This window comes from Chiloscyllium punctatum, chromosome 50 (assembly GCF_047496795.1).
Source record: "Chiloscyllium punctatum isolate Juve2018m chromosome 50, sChiPun1.3, whole genome shotgun sequence".
Lineage (NCBI taxonomy): Eukaryota > Metazoa > Chordata > Chondrichthyes > Orectolobiformes > Hemiscylliidae > Chiloscyllium > Chiloscyllium punctatum.
The window spans coordinates 22,668,523-22,685,168 of record NC_092788.1 but is presented as its reverse complement, the minus strand read 5'-3'; the positions used below and the strand labels follow the sequence as shown (position 1 = coordinate 22,685,168).

At 45.2% G+C, this 16,646-nt stretch overlaps 1 long non-coding RNA gene across 3 annotated transcripts in view; it reads left to right on the top strand.

Moving 5' to 3' along the window:
* Nucleotides 1-4,130: 4,130 nt before the first annotated feature.
* LOC140470073 (uncharacterized) overlaps nucleotides 4,131-16,646 on the top strand; it is a 29,468-nt gene continuing 16,952 nt past the window's right edge. For all 3 annotated transcript variants that reach the window (XR_011956345.1, XR_011956344.1, XR_011956343.1), the window contains exons 1-4: nucleotides 4,131-4,221; nucleotides 6,076-6,182; nucleotides 12,671-12,777; nucleotides 15,173-15,272. This is a non-coding gene — a long non-coding RNA (uncharacterized lncRNA). The remainder of the gene's footprint in view (nucleotides 4,222-6,075; nucleotides 6,183-12,670; nucleotides 12,778-15,172; nucleotides 15,273-16,646) is intronic.

Here is a 16,646-nt window from a genome sequence, read left to right as displayed (position 1 = left end):
GCCCCCAGTACGGCGATGGAAATATCTGCTAGTAATAGTAGACCATTTCACTCACTGGGTAGAGGCTTTCCCAACTGCCAAAGCCGATGCACCAACCGTGGCCCGACTGTTGTTAGAGAACATAATCCCGAGATATGGCATAATGGAATCTATCGACTCAGACTGCGGGACACATTTTATTTCTAAACTACACCATTTGATCTGTACTGCCCTGGGTATCCAATGGAAATTCCACACACCCTGGCATCCTCAGAGTTCGGGTCGGGTTGAGAGAATGAATGGCACACTCAAGACCCAATTGACTAAGCTGGTGTTAGAAACTAAGTTACCTTGGCCGAAGTGCCTGCCCATTGCCCTATTGAGGATTCGTACGGCACCTCGCCGGGATGTCGGGGTTTCCCCCTATGAAATGCTGTTCGGATTACCATATTGGAGTAAGGTTGACGGATGTCCCACTTTACAAGGGGGAGATATATTTATCAGAAACTATTTACTGGCCTTATCCCGTTCTTTTGCAGAACTCCGGAGGAAAGGTCTCCTGGCTCAGACTCCACCGCTCGACTTCCTCCTGCATAAGGTGGAGCCCGGAGATTGGGTACTTGTTAAGACCTGGAAAGCCGAAAAGCTCCAGCCGCGGTGGGAAGGACCGTTCCTAGTTCTGTTAACAACTGAAGCAGCTGTTCGGACGAAAGAAAAAGGGTGGGTCCACGCATCAAGGATAAAGGGACCTGTTCCGCCAGAAGGAGAGAGCACTTGGACATGCGAGCCAGGGGACAAGCCGTTGGTGGTAAAACTGAAAAGACAGCAATAATGAACTCTACTTGGACTGTATTGGTGGGGATATTAATCAGTTTTCTCTTGTATGTGGGGGAGGGTGAGGGGAGATGTGACAAATGTCGGACTACGGTGAGGCTTGGGAGTAGGATCTACTCGGGATCATTTGTTTCTCACTCCCATGTGGACGATCGGTGTTACGATTTGAATGCACGGCAAGAATGTTGGGAGGGTGGAAAACCCTATTATCAAGTGTATAATAAAGGATACGGTGGCAGGGTCCGTGGGTGCCCCAAAAATGACCGCTGGGTCTGTGTTAACAAAGCTGGGCAGTGGGGCCTACCCTCCATGTTGCTTAAGGAACATGTGGACAGAGTCAGGGAGACCAGAGTACAGAATACTGTACGGAAGTTAGAGAAAGAGCAGGACCGTCAAAGGACGGCCGTTGTCTCCAAGGTGCCGTCTATATACAAGGAGGTAGAAGAGGAGATCAAACTTCCCGATGTAACACAGAACCTGTTTATTGATCTTACGTCTAGGATAGCCACCGTGTTAAATATTAGCAATTGCTGGGTTTGTGGGGGGCCGCATATGACTGCACAATGGCCGTGGTCTGGTCATAGCTTAGATATATGGGAGTTACATCAGTATAATTGGACACATGTCAACGAAAGAAAAGGACAGAGGTGGAGACTGACTAACAGCCCGGAAGGCCAGTTGTGTGTTGAAGGGAAAGGGAAGATTGAGGTGGGTATCAGCCCCTGTCAGAGTGTATTGAATGCAACCACACAAGTCTGGTGGCCTAAGGATATCACATGGTACATTGCAAAACAGGAGAACCGCAATTGTGTGAGGCTGGGTGATGACTCTCGGTTTTGGAATTGTAGCGGCTCCGGCCCTTATGAGGGCATTCCTGGGGTAAAAGAGGTGTGGAATAAAGTTGCGAAACAGGGGGGGCCTGCTCCAGATGGCCTATTTTGGATATGCGGTAATCAGGCATATTCCAAACTCCCCATGGGATGGGCTGGAGTATGCTTCCTGGGTCTAATACGACCTGAATTCTTCCTATTACCCCGGGAGGAAGGCGATGATTTGGGAATTAAACTCTTTGACTCCCTGCGTAGGTTGCCAAGAGATATCCAAGTCGGTGATTGGGGGGATGAGTGGCCACCGGCCCGGATTATTGAATACTACGGGCCGGCTACATGGGCACAGGACGGATCATGGGGATATCGTACTCCTATCTATATGTTAAATCGAATTATCAGGCTCCAAGCAGTCGTAGAGGTCATTACTAACCAGACCGCTCTGGCCCTGGAGTTGCTGGCTAAGCAGCAGGATCAGATATGGGCTGCTATATATCAAAACCGACTTGCCTTGGATTATCTGTTGGCCTCGGAGGGGGGCGTGTGCGGGAAGTTTAACCTGACAAACTGCTGTCTAGAAATTGACGATAATGGTAAAGCGGTTTTGGAAATTTCCGATGAAATTCGGAAATTGGCCCATGTGCCAGTACAATCTTGGCGTCCTCTTAGTGGCATCGGATGGTGGGATGGTCTCCTAAGTGGTAGTTGGTGGCGCACAGCGTTGCTGATGGTTGGGGGGGGCATGATTCTTCTTCTCGTACTACCCTGCCTAATCCCCTGTATTCAGTTTTTAATTCAGAAAAATATTTCCCGACTCCAGGCAGTGGTGGTTCCACAACATGGGACGCGTGAACTTAAAGTGATGTTGCTGCGAAAGACCAAGGATTTCCCGGGCCCTTGAGGAGGGGGGGGTTATCTTGGTCAGGCACATCTTAAAGAAAGAAAAGGGTGGAATTGTGAGAGGTAATTTCGGTTTAAACTTTAAGATGTGCCTGGACCACAGACTGATCCATAATAAAAGACAAAACTTTTGTTTCTTTTCTAGAAGATTTTATATACTCAAAAGTAGAATAGTTTAAATTGTGCATATTGCTGACAATTTGTAAGCAGAGTGACGTCTTTTCTAAAACATTAGACTTTTTGTTTTTTTTTCTAAAAACATTTTGTATACTCAAAAGTAGAATAGTTTAAATTGTGCAGAATGCTGGCAATTTGTGAGCAGAGTAAAACAAGCAGGCCCTTGATTGATGAAACCATAAACACAGACAGGGGAGGAGGAGTCCTTGACTGATAGAGGCTGCAAAACAGGGAAACGACTCGAGAGACATCTGCTACAGCACAGAGAAGAATAAGTCTTTGACTGATAAGACTACAGGGAGAGAAAAATAACACCTCTAGGGTCTGGAGACATTTGTTGCAGACTTTGTGATAAGGATGCAAGTTGGAGAATAATGATGTTCTTAAGAATGTGAACCTCATGGCTCATTAAGAGTCAGGAAGGGGAGGGTCTGGAGACATTTGTTGCAGACTTTGTGATAAGGATACAAGTTGGAGAATAATGATGTTTTTAAGAATGTGAACCTCATGGCTCGTTAGAACCAAGGAGGGGAGGGACTTGTACTGTATATAATGAGAAACTTTGTAAGCCTCGGGGCGCCTTTTACTCAGAAGGGTGCCCGACTCTGCAGACTTGCTAATAAAACTTTGTTTTCCTGAATTTGTCTAGAGCGATTATTAAGAAGCGATTTTCGTTTCTAACAGTAAAGATTTTTATTCTCTCAGTGAATGTCTAGAATTTTCAAGCCCAAACAATTGTGAAAGTTAAATGTGGTAGGGGAATGGATCTGGTTGCGTTACTCTTCAGAGGGTCAGTGTGGCTTGTTGGGCCGAAGGGCCTGTTTCCACACAGTAGGGAATTTATGATTCTATCTCAAATTATCCTAAAAGAGGGCAGATAGATTTTTGAAATATTGAGCAGTTGAGGGCTATGCGGATCAAGCATAAAAGAGGTATTGAGGTCTGGGTTGGCCCAGCCATAATCTGACAGAATGGGGGGAACAAGCTGAAGGGAATGAATGCCCTACTCCTGCTCCAATTCCTTGAGGCTCTATTTCATGTTGTTTTGTTTCCAAAGAAGAGCGCGATACAATGAGCTGAAGATCTCAGATGTTGTGAAAATGGGGTGTTTATGTACTGGTTCAGATGGCATTGGTTCATCAATCACAGCTATACAGTCATGAGTAGGAAGGCAATTCCCTCCATGAATAAAGGAAATCTACTGCAGAGCTCACACAAAGGGATCCTTCCCCTCAGTAAACTCTCCCATCACATTACCCAACATATCAGCAAAAGCAGGAAACACTGCGCATGCTCAACCCAACAAAGGGACCCCAGGTGATTGATGTCAGCACCGGACCAATGAAAGGACGGTGGGCGGATCTGGAGGACCCGGCGGAAGGTTGGTCCTCCAACCAATCAAAGTGAACTAGGGGCAGAACTAGACAAACCACGTGATCACCCTCGCCCACAGCGGCGAGTCGCTGTAATGAATACTCAGGAAGTTATGGAGCGAAAGGATACGGTAAGGAAAGAAATAAATAAACCGGGGGAAACGGGAGAAAAACTGTGTTGCTATGAGCGGAGAGGTTTTACAAATAAATTGTGCTCGTCGGAAAGCACAAATTTGAACGTCCCAGTCCCGTGTTTGTAGTCAACGGGAAATTGCCTCAGCGCGGCTGCAGGCCTGAGTGAGCGCCGCCATCTTTATTCGGGGCAACGATTCACTGGACACGTGCGCGGCCGCCATCTTTGTAGGGGGCAAGGTGCAGCCAGGTGCTTGTGTAGCCTTTCTCTGGTACAGAGTCATTGGGTAGGATTTACACAGAGTACATTCAAACTCAGAGAAATGGATGTTTATTTCTGGATTTGTTTCGTCATTCATTTAAATGGCTTGCTATCGTAACTGAGTTTGCAGGTCATTCAAAATTGGAGGTATTGTGCATAGTGAAGAAGGTTACTTCAGGTTCCAGTGAGATATTGATCAGATACGGATTAATTTAGATAAATGTGAGGTGCTGCATTTTGGAAAAGCAAGTCAGGGCAGGACTTATACACTAGGGGAAAGTGAAGACTGCAGATGCTGGAGATCAGAGCTAATAAATGTGTTGCTGGAAAATCACAGCAGGTCAAGCAGCATCTAAAGATCAGGAGAATCGACATTGCGGGCATGAGCCCTTCTTCAGGATTCCTGAAGAAGGGCTCATGTCTGAAATGTCGATTCTCCTGATCTTTGGATGCTGCCTGACCTGCTGTGCTTTTCCAGAAACACGTTTTTTAGCCCAGGACTTATACACTGAATGGCAAGGCCCTGGAAACGTTTGCAGAACAAAGAGACCTTGGACTGCAGATTCATAGTCCTTGCAAGTCAAGTTGCAGGTAGATAGGATGATGAAGAAGGTGTTCAGTGTATTTTCCTTTATTGGCTAGAGCATTGAATATAGGATGTGGGAGGTCATGTTGCTGTACAGGACATTCGTTAGGCCACTTTTGGAATATTGTGTGCAGTTCTGGCCTGCCTCCTATCAGAAGGGTGCTGTGAAACTTGAAAGGTTTCATAAAAGACTTACAAGGATGTTGTTAGGGTTGGAGGATTTGAGCTACAGGATGAGGCATAAAAGGCTGGGGCTGTTTTCCCTGGAGTGCCATAGGCTGAGCGGTGATGTTATGGAGGTTTATACAATCATGAGGAGCATGAACAGGGTAAATGAACAAGGTGTTTTCCCTGGAGTAGTGGTGTCCAAAAGTAGAGGACATTGCTTTAGGGTGAACGGGGCAAAAATTCAAAGGGGCCTAAAGGAAAACACTTTCATGCAGTGGGTGGAATGAGCTGCCAGAGAAAGTGGTGGAGGCTAGTACAATTAAAACATGTTAAAGGCATCTAAATAGACACATGATCTGATTAGGAAGCGTTTACAGGGATATGGGGCAAGTGTTGGCAAATGGGAATAGATTAGGTACGGATACCTGGTTGGCATGGATGAGTTAAACCGAAGGGTCTGTGTCGGTGCTATACATCTCTATGACTGTGGGATCATAACAGCTTATACAACTCTGCTTCATCCTTGGGCTCCCTTATGAGCACTTTGTTCGATTCTGAGCAAGCTAGATATTGACAATGGGTGTATTTTTGATCTGTTTAGTATTTTACGATTACTTTTACAGGCATTTTTGTAAGTTAATTTTTCACTGCCGCCCAGCCCCGACCATGTGCTGCTTATTAATTTTTTTCTGAAAAATCTTGAACAGTCAGGAATTATTTTTCCAATAAGCAAGTGTATTTTCCTTCCATTTCTGACTATCAAATTCTGCACCATTTTCATTCCCTGTAATCTGTTTTGCTCTCCCTGAAACATCAACTGTGTTTCTCCTTCCACAGATACCAGTGATTAATGCCAAAGTCCTGTTGCCTGTGGAGAGGGTGATGTTTGACTTTCTTGTACAGCTGCAGTTTGTTTGGTGAAGGTGCTCCCACAATGTGATTAGGTAAGAGACATTACAGAGTATTCATTACAGCAATAGTGATGATTTGAAGGTAATGTCCAAATCAAGAACAGTTTGTAGTTTTATCATCATGCTTATAATTTCACCAAAATATTATTGGGAACTTTAGACATAAGGTCAGAGACTGATGATATTAGGTCAGGTGACCAAAAGCATTGCCAAATCAGCAGGCTTTGAGGAATGTCTTAAAGGGGGAAAGCAGACCTGTGAGGTTTTGGCTGCGAATTTCAGAAAATGTTGCTTTGACAACTGTAAAAGCAGCCACGCAGGTGAAGTAATGAATTAACAGATCATTGGGAGTCTCAAACAGAATGGGTTGTCGAGGTCTTCAAGGATGTGTGTGATGCAGCGAGCTAGGGATGATCACAACCAGGAATTAAAACAAGGGTGAGAATTTTAAATTGATGGATGTGGGCCGGATGCTGGCAGGTGAGACGAGATTGGATTGGAATATCTGGTCAGCATGAATGGGTTGGATTGAAGGGTCTGTTTCCATGCTGTACATCTCTGTGGCTTTATGTTGTTGATTATGAATAGGAGCCTTTTGATGCATCAACAAGTTTTGGTACGAGGGAGCACTTGGGCAGCAGAGATTTAGTTTTTCTTAAGATTACAGGGAGATTGAATGTGGGAAGCTGGCCAGGAGTGTGTTTGGATACTGAAGTCTGGAGATAACAGAAGGTGGATGAGAGTATATGAGCTGAGACAAGGGTAGAATCAGCTAGAAATAGTGATCTTGGAGTGGGACTAGTCTGTCACCCTCACCTCGCCTCTGGGAATCAGTTAGTTGTTAGGTTGTGAATCAGGACGGTAACACAATCGGGAGCTGAGTGGCCCTGGTGGAGCCAAACATGAGTGTCACTCAGCTGGCTGTTGCTAAGCAGCTGCTGCTTGGTAGCCCTGTTGATGACATCTTCCATCACTTTACTGCTGATCGAGTGTGGACTGATAGATGGAAATTGGCTGGTTTTTGTGTTGAACATTCCTGGGCAATGTTTCACATTATGGGTAGATGCCAGTGCAGGAGCGGTGTTTTTGTGTTGAACATTCCTGGGCAATGTTTCACATTATGGGTAGATGCCAGTGCAGGAGCGGTTCTTGGCTTGGTAGGTGGCAAGTTCTGGAGCACAAACCATCAGTATTATTTCCAGAATATTGGTAGGGCCCGTAGCCTTTGCACTACTTAACCATTTCTTGATGTTATTCAAACTGAATCAAACTGGCTTAAAATTCACATCTGTGATGTTAGAAACCACTGGTTAAGATGGATCATCCCACTTTGCACTTCTGGCTGAAGATTGCTGCAAATGCTATCATCTTATCTGGTGCATGGGTGTGTGAGACCCCTCCATCAGTAAGGGTGGGGATATCTGTGATGCTTCCTCCAGTGAGTTGTTTAATTGTCCATCACCGTTCACAAATGGGTGTGGCAGAACTGCAGAGCTCCGATCTGATCTATTGGTTGTGGGATCGTTTAGCTCTGTTGCTTGCTGCTGATGCTGTTTGACATGAAATAGCTTCAGGAAACGGTTTAAGTAGAATCCAAAGAGATTAAACAAATATATCACAGACAAAAGATGAACTGGACCATAGAATAGGACCCCTTAAAGATTAACGAGGCTGTCTATGGAACCACCGGGGTGTGGGGAAGATATGCAAATATTTCACGCCCTTTTTACTGGAGAAAGATATGGAAGCTCGAGAGGTTGTAGAAATAAACAGAGAGAACTTGAAAAGTATCCATGTTAGAGTGGAGGTGTTACTGGATGTCTTGAATCGCATCAAGATGGATAAAGCCCTGGGACCTGATCAGATGTATCCCGGAACTGTCTGGAAATCTAGGGAAGTGATTGTTGGGCCTCTTCTGAGGTATTTGTATCATTGATAGTGACAGGTGAGGTGTCATTATTTTAAAAGGTGGTAAGGAGAGGCCATGGAACAAGAAAACAGTGAGCCTGAAGTCAGTGGCAGGCAAGTTGTTGGAAGGGATTCTGAGGGACAGGATATCCATCTATTTGGAAAAGTAAGGAATAATCATTGACTGTTGTCAATGTGGAGCTGAAAATGTGTTGCTGGAAAAGCGCAGCAGGTCAGCCAGCATCCAAAGAACAGGAGAATCGACGTTTCGGGCATCAGCCCTTCTCAAAACGTCAATTCTCCTGTTCCTTGGATGCTGCCTGACCTGCTTCACTTTTCCAGCAACACGTTTTCAGCTCTGATCTCCAGCATCTGCAGTCCTCCTTTCTCCTGTTGTCAATGTGGCTTTGTACGTGCACAATCGTGTCTCACTAACTTGACTGAATGTTTTGAAGTGACAAAGAAAATTGATTAAACCAGGCTGTGAACGTTGTTTATATGGACATTCAACAAGGTTCCACAAATCAGATTGGTTAGCAAGGTTACATAACATGGAATGAAGGGAGAACAAGCCATTTGGGTACGAAACTGGCTTGATGGTAGGAGACAGAGGGTGATGATGGAGATTTGCTTTGTGGACTGGAGGACTGTGAGCAGCAGTGTGCTACAAGGATCGATATTGGATCCTTAAATAAATGACTTGGATGTGAATATGAAGTATGGTTAGTAGCTTTACACAAGACACCAAAATTGGAGGTGTAGTGGACAGCGAAGAAGGTTAGTTCAGAATACAACAGGATCTTGATCAGATGGGCCAGTGGAGCAAGGAATGGCAGATAGAGTTCAATTTAGATAAATGTTAGCTGTTGGATTTTGGAAAGGCAAATCAGGGCAGGACTTATACACTTACTGGTAAGGTCCTGGAGAGTCTTGCTGAACAAAGAGACCTTGGAGTGCAGGTTCATAGTTCCTTGAAAGTAGAGTCACAGATAGGCAAGGGAGTGAATGCAGCGTTTGTTATGGTCTCTGTCATGTTGTCGTTGTACAGGACATTGATTAAGGCTCTTCTGGAATTCTGTTTTCAGTTCCAATCTCCCTGTTCCAGGAATGATGTTGTGAAACTTGAAACTTTTCAGGAAATGTTTGCAAGGACTTTGCCAGAGTTGGATAGTTTGAGGGCAGTGCATGTTTGGAGTGAGCTGCCAAGGGAAGGGGTGGAGGCTAGTACAATTACAACATTTAAAAGACATTGATTAAGCCACTTCTCGTATTCTATTTTCAGTTTGAATTTCCCTGTTCTGGGAAGGATGTTGTGAAACGTGAAAAGGTTCGGATAAGATTTAGAAAAACGTTGCCAGGTTTGGAGGACTTGGGCTACAGGGAGAGGCTGAATAGGCTGGGGTTAATTTCCCTGCAGAGTCCAAGACTGAGAGGTGACTTCATGGAGATTTATAAAATCACGAGGGGCATAGATAAGGTGAGCAGCTGGGGTTCTTTTTCCTGAGGTTAGGTGGGTCCAAAACTAGAGCACATGGTTGATAGAGCAATGATTTAAAAGTAATCTAAGGGCAACGTTTTCAAGCTGAGTGTGGTGTGTGTATGGAATTAGCTGCCAGATGAAGTAGTGGAGGCTGAAAAATCACAACATTTAAAAGGCATCCGATTGGGTACGTGAACAGGAAGGGTTTTGATGGATAGCTGGCAAATGGGACTCCAGTAGTTTAGGATTCCTAGTTGGCATGGATGAATTGGATCGAAGATCTGTTTCTGTGCTGTACATGTCTATGACGTTAATAAACTAAGATGTGTTCCTCTTTTGTGGAAAGCAAGCTGCAGCACAGATAATTGTCCTTGGAGCTGAGAAGGTGCAGCAGTGATTTTGACCAGGTGCAGATTTGGTTCCAAGGTCTTGAATTTGTCTAGAGAGAGGAATTGTTAACACTGTCATAATGTTTAGTAACTACTGTCAAGTAATTGGCAAATAATACAAAGTGAAAATATGAACATTATTGTATTCAGTAAGTTCTGAGCATTTGGAACAGTCTGAACGACACAGATTCAGCAGGTATTCTGAAACAGAATTGGAATTTTAATTTTTTAGGAAAGATTTGGGGGACTGTGGGCAAATAGGAGGGGAATTGGGACAGATTTGCAGAATCTCCAGAGGGAGAGAGTACAGCCCCAATGGGCTGAATAGCCCCCAGGCCCTGTGCTCTGTGATACTGCCCCATTCACTGTGAATGGTGAAGCTCATCCCAGGGCAGAGAGAGGGATTAGCCCTCCACTCTCATCACAATGGGGCCTCGCTGATTGACGGCAGCTCCAGACCAATGGGAGGAGTGGCTGTGTGGTCCTGCAGCCAATGGGAGTGAATGAGGGGTGTGGCCAGCAAGACAACACCTGTCCATGAGCTGTGCAGGTGCAGTGTCACTGGGTGGGGTTGGGAGAGACAGCAGAGACTGGGACAGAGGCTGTTGGACCTGAATTACAAACTCCCGGGAAATTAAAACCAAAAGAACTGTGGAAGATGTAAATCAGAAACAACAACCAGGAGGTTCTGGAAAAGCTCAGCAGGTCTGGCAGTATCTGAGAAGAGAAATCAGAGTTAAAGTTTCAGACCCAGTGTCCCTTCCTCAGAACAGATATTACTGAGAAAAAAAGATCAGTTTATGTGCAGAAGGTAGGGTTTAGGGGACGATGTAAGGAGTAAAGGATAGGTGGGGATAGAGTGAGAAGAAGGGTTGGATAAAGGAGTGGATAACGATCTGGCTGGGGGAGGGCGACTAGCTGTTAATGGAGACTGTTAGTGGCTAACCATAGGTAGTGTGTAATGGCAGGCTGTGAGAACGAGGCCTGGTGTGTGGGTAGGAGGGTGGGGGGGGGGGCGGGGCTAGGACATGAGGTTGCTAAACTATGGTTTGCCACTAACTGTCTCCGTTGTAAGCTGTTTCCCACAGACATCACTGTATGATTGGAGCTGCAGAGGACAGAGCTGCAGATGGGCGGCATAGTGGCACAGTGGTTAGCACTGCTGCCTCACAGTGCCAGGAACCCGGGTTCTGTCCCCGCCTCAGGCAACTGTCTGTGCGGAGTTTGCGCATTCTCCCCGTATCTGCGTGGGTTTCCTCCGGGTGCTCTGGTTTCCTCCCACATTCCAAAAACGTGCGGGTTAGGTGAATTGGCCATGCTAAATTGCCACAGTGTTAGATGTTGGGGAATGGGTCTGAGTGGGTTGCTCTTTAGGCGGTTTGTCTAAGTAATCTAATCATAAAAAATAAAACCTCTTCAATATCCTTCCTAACACCCTCTGAACTCCTCAAAGATGTATCTTAAAGTTGTTCTCTTTAATCAACGTTTCCAGCATTCGTGAAACACTTTTCGGGATTTGTCAATGTGAAAGGCTCCATACAATGCAGGTAGTTGTTGTTATTGTCTGACATTAGGAGAAACAGGAATGAGCCCTCTCTCTCTTTTATACCTGATGAACAGCAGCAAAAGCAGGAAGCACTGAGCATGCTCCAGCCCATAATGGGCCTCTGGTGATTGATCTCAGTGCAGGACGAATAAGATGATGGAGACGGGACTGGAAGACCAGGCAGTGCCAGTTGGTCCTCCAACAAATCTGAGTGAATGAGGGGCGTGGCTGTACTCAGCCACGTGATAAGCTTCACTGGCAGCACAGTGTTGTTGGGACCAAGCCATTGGAAATGTGTGAAGGTGCAGGGCACGGTTATGGAATGACCTATTGACCAGGAAGAGAAGGAAATTTTAATGGAATGGGCTGAGACATTTTACAGAACTTAGTGCACATCGGAAAACACAAATTTGAAAATCCCAGGCCCATGTTTGTGGCAAACCGGAAAATGGTGAAATTGTGAGTGATCACGCCATCCTTCTTGGGGGCAGTGATCCACGGGACATGTGTGTAGCTGTCGACTTTGTAAGGGGCAAGCTGCAGGGGGACGCATGCGCAGCCTTCCCTGGCAGGAAGTGAGAGGGCAGGATTTACGCAGTGTGAGAGTCAGGATGTTTTCAATGTCAAAAAGTGTGATGCTGGAAAAACACAGCAGGTCAGGCAGCAGCCGATCAGTGGGAAGGAAGATGGACATGTAGGACGGGTGAAGAGGGCGGTGCTGAGTTGGAAGGCTGGATCTGGGATAAGGTAGGGGGAGTGGAAATGAGGAAACTGGTGAAATCCACATTGATCCCATCTGGTTGGAGGGTCCGAACACAGATGATGAGGTGTTCTTCGTCCAGGCATCAGATGCCTGGGATTTGGCGGTGGAGGAGGCCCAGGACCTGCATGTTCTTGGTGGAGCAGGAAGGGGAGTTAAAGTCTTTGGACACAGGCTGTTTGGCTTGTTTAGTGTTTTACTGTTACTTTCACAGACCTTTTGTAAGTTAATTTTCCTCTGCTGCCCAACCCCTGACAATGTGCTGCTCTCTAAACGGACTAAATTTTCCACAGTATCTTTGCCAGTGAATAATTCTTTTTTTTTCAACAAAAGAGTGCATTTTCCTTCCATTTCTGACCATCAAATTCTGCAACATTCTCACTTCCTGTAATGCATTTAGCACTCCCTGAAATATCAACTGTGTTTCTCTGTCCACAGCCACCAGTGATTAATGCCAGAGTCCCATTGCCTGTGGAGAGGGTGATGTTTGACTTCCTTGTACAGCTGCAGTTCGTGTGGTGAAGGTGCTCCCACAATGTTCTTGGGTAAGAGATGTTACAGATTATTCACTCAGCGACAGTGAAGAGTTGACAATGTGTGTGCAAATCAGCAATAGTTTGTATTTTTATCATTTTTATAATTTCACAGAAATTGAGAATTTCTGACATAAGGCCACAGATGGGGATATTAGGTCAGGTGATCAAAAATATCGTCAAATAAGCAGGTTTTGAGGAAAGCAAGTCTGAGAGGGTTAGTTTGCGAATTCCAGACTGTGTTCCCATGACCGTGTCGAAACAGCCAGACTGGTGAAGCAATGAATAAATGCATCTTTGGGAGTCTGAAAGAAAATGAGCTGTCGAGGTCTCTCGGGTTGTGTGGTGCAGGGAGACAGGGATGTTCACAGCCAGGAATTACATCAAGGGTGAGAATTTTAAATTGTTGCTTGTTAATAGGAGCCTTTTGATGGATCAACAAGTTTTGGTACAAGTGAGCGCTTAGGCAGTAGGGTTTTAGATACTCTTGAGATTACATGGAAGTTGAATGTGGGAGGCTGGACGGGAGTGTGTTTGGATAATGAAGTCTGGAGATAACACCGGGATGGACGAGTATTTCAGTAAATGGGCTGAGACTAGGGTGGAGTTGGGTGATGTCACTGTTGTAGAAATAGCAGTTTTGGAGTCTGGTTTCTCCTCATCACTCCCCCTCACCCATTCACAAATATTGTTCGTTGTTCTGTCTGTCTTTTCTGGTTATGACCTTCTCTCCAATTCTGCTAAGAACGAATATTTGACCTCAAGGTTGTTGGAAAATCCTGCTCCATCTCCACTCTCCCTTTCTGAATTCTTCATATGTGGTGTCCATCCAGGATCTATCTTTGTCCCCTCCTGTATCTCACCTACATACTGCCAGGAGGTGACATCGTATTGGTTTCCCATGTACACTGACAATGCCCAGCTCTCTCTCCCTATCATCCCTCTCCATTGCTCCACTGTTACTCATTCATCAAACTGCTTACCACACGCCTACAACTTGATTGGCTGCAATTTCCTCCAATGAAACACTGCAATGGTTAAACCCCTTGCCTTCAGTTGCTATTACAAATTCCTTTCCCTCTCACTGGTAAATGCCTGAGGCAGAACTACACTCTTCACAATATTGCTCTCATATTCTGACCCCAAGCTGATCTTCTGATCAGACATCGACACAATCGCAAACACCAGGAATTCCAATCTCTAAAATGTTGTTTTTCTCCACCTCACCCCAGCTCCATTGCTACTGAAACCCCTTACCCATGTCTGAGTTGCATTAAAGTTGACAAATCTAAAACAAAACCCTTGATTCTGCAACTGACCCAGAGTCTGGTTCTAGGTTCCCTCTTGATGGGACGCATCCTCTCAGTATTTACCCTGTCATACCCTTTAATAAGCCTATATGTTTCAATAAGGTCCCCTCTCATTCTCCCACAAATCCAGTGAGTCGAGTCCCAATTTCTTCAGCCTTTTCTTAAAAGAGAGTCCCTGCAAACCAGCGATCATCCCAGTCAATCTTCTCTAAATGCTTCCGATGAAGTGATGTATTTCCTTAAATAAAGGACCAAACCTTCTCTCATTACTCCAGATGTGGTCTCACTCGCACTATATAAAGTGGCTCTCAGGAATATACTCGAAACTCTTCTACTGCAAATCCCCTGAAATCAGGAACAATATTCCATTCCCCTTCCTGATGACCTGTTGTAACTGTGTGCTAGCTTTCTGTGTTTCCTGTACAGTTAACCCCTGGTCCCTTTTGTGTTGCAGCTTTCTACAGTTTCCACCATTTAAATAGTCCTCTGTTCTTTTATTACCTCCTCCAAAATAAACAAATTCACATTATCCCAAGTTATGCTCCTTTTACCAACTTGTACACTTTTCCAACGAATCCCTGTCTGTAAACAGTTTATAATCCTTTTAGAAGTTTACTGTTCTGCATTTTCCAGGAGATACCCCCCTCATTCTTCTAAATCTTTCCAGGGAGCACCGGCCAGTGGGAAGCATGCTGAGTTGCTGTCTTTTCAGAGAGACTCTTTGGAATGACTGGGAGGATCTTGCTGCCCCTTAGTGAGAATGGAGACAACTTGCCCATCGAGCTGCATGAGCCTTTCACCCCCCCCCCCCATGTCTTATTGATGAGGCACAGCGGCAGCACAGAAGGAAGGAAATCCTGGTCGCCACATCTCACTGACTCTTGGAACATTCTGTCCCATGTGGCAAAGATCTGCCCTGTTCAGTCACATGAAGTCCCAAGTTGGAAACTCATAGAAACCCACATAGATTTCCCCCTGAACTGACTACTGGTCTCCACAAGGGGTAATGTGTCCAGTCATCCTGGCCCAGGAGGAGGGGATGGTGTGAGTTTCTAACCTGACCTGACAGTGACAGATTTTATAAACTTGTATTACAGGATACTACAGGTGGATATTCAGATGGGAATCTCAGTAATTGTAACACCAAACGCTGATTGAATTACTCCATTCATCAGGACCTGGATATTTGCACTGTGTGTGAGTATATTGTTCAGCTCAAATCCATTTTCTGCGTAAAAATTCTCCTTTGAATCAAACCACCCTGTCAATAGATCTCCCCGAAATCTTCAATATGTGTCCAGTAATCCTTGTACGATGAGTTGATGACTGTAAGGTTTAACATCCTAATGTATATGTTTTGCAGACACTTGTCTCTCAGCTCCCCTCAATTTCCTTTGCTACAAGGAGAACAATCTCAGTTTTCCCAAACCCCTGATTCCTCAATGTCTGTTTGTTGTCTATAAGGCACACATCAGGATCGTGTTGGAACATTCTACACTTGCCTGCATCGGTGCAGCCCTCAACAGTATTAAAGAAAGTGAACATCCTCCAGGACAAAGCACTGTGCCTGAGTGGTGTCCCATCCACCACCTTCAGCATTCCCTCTCTCCACCCCCGATGCACAGTGGCATCACTGTGTAAAAGGTAAAGTCAGCATTGTCCTACCAGACCATAGGGCTGCTCTCTTATTAGGGAGAGATGTCTGGTGGTGGTTTAACCTGAAGGTTACGACAGCCCAGGCAAGGGGAGAGGTTGAGAACGAGAGTCCATCTATTATAGATGGATATTCTTGATATGTATTAACAACACCCATGTCCCTGCAACTAAAATCCCCCATTCCTTGAACCATCCTGGTAACTCTCCTGTGCCCCCTCTCAGGGACCCTGCCATCCTTCCCAATGTATGGGCGATCTCTGGTTTGCACAGACCCAGCTGCTCTGTGTTCCTGTGGGTGATGTCATCATCGAGCACCAGTTGCACTAAACCTCACTGTCTGTGAGGGTGGGAGACACAAATCCCCAAAACATTTGAGATGTATTTAGTGTGCACTTGCTATGCCATGATAGATGACACTTTTCCACAAGTACTGGAAAATAGATGAGGATACTTCGGTGGTAGTTTTCTTTCTCACAGACTCAATGGACCACTAGAGCGTTTTTCTGTTCTGTATACCGCTGAGATGTTTATTATAGGAATATGACAGGCTCCATTGGACATCAGGTCAGAAAAGGTGATACTAGAATAGATGACACGTGATTGGTCGATTTTCTTGGGAGCACAGTAACAGACCCTGTGGTTAAACCAGTCCGTGTCGACCATAATTCCCAACTAATCTAATCGCACCTGCCTCCGCTTGGTCCACATTCATCCAAACATTTCCTATTTATGTACTTGTCTAAATGTCTTTTAAACATTGTAATTGTATTCACAGCTGCCTCTTTTTCTGGGAGTTCACTTCACACATGTAAAAGTAAAAACAAATCCCCAATTTATTTTTTAAACCTTTCTCATCTATTTTAAAATTGTATGCACCCAGGTCTTGAATCCCCCCACACCCCCTTATGTACACGC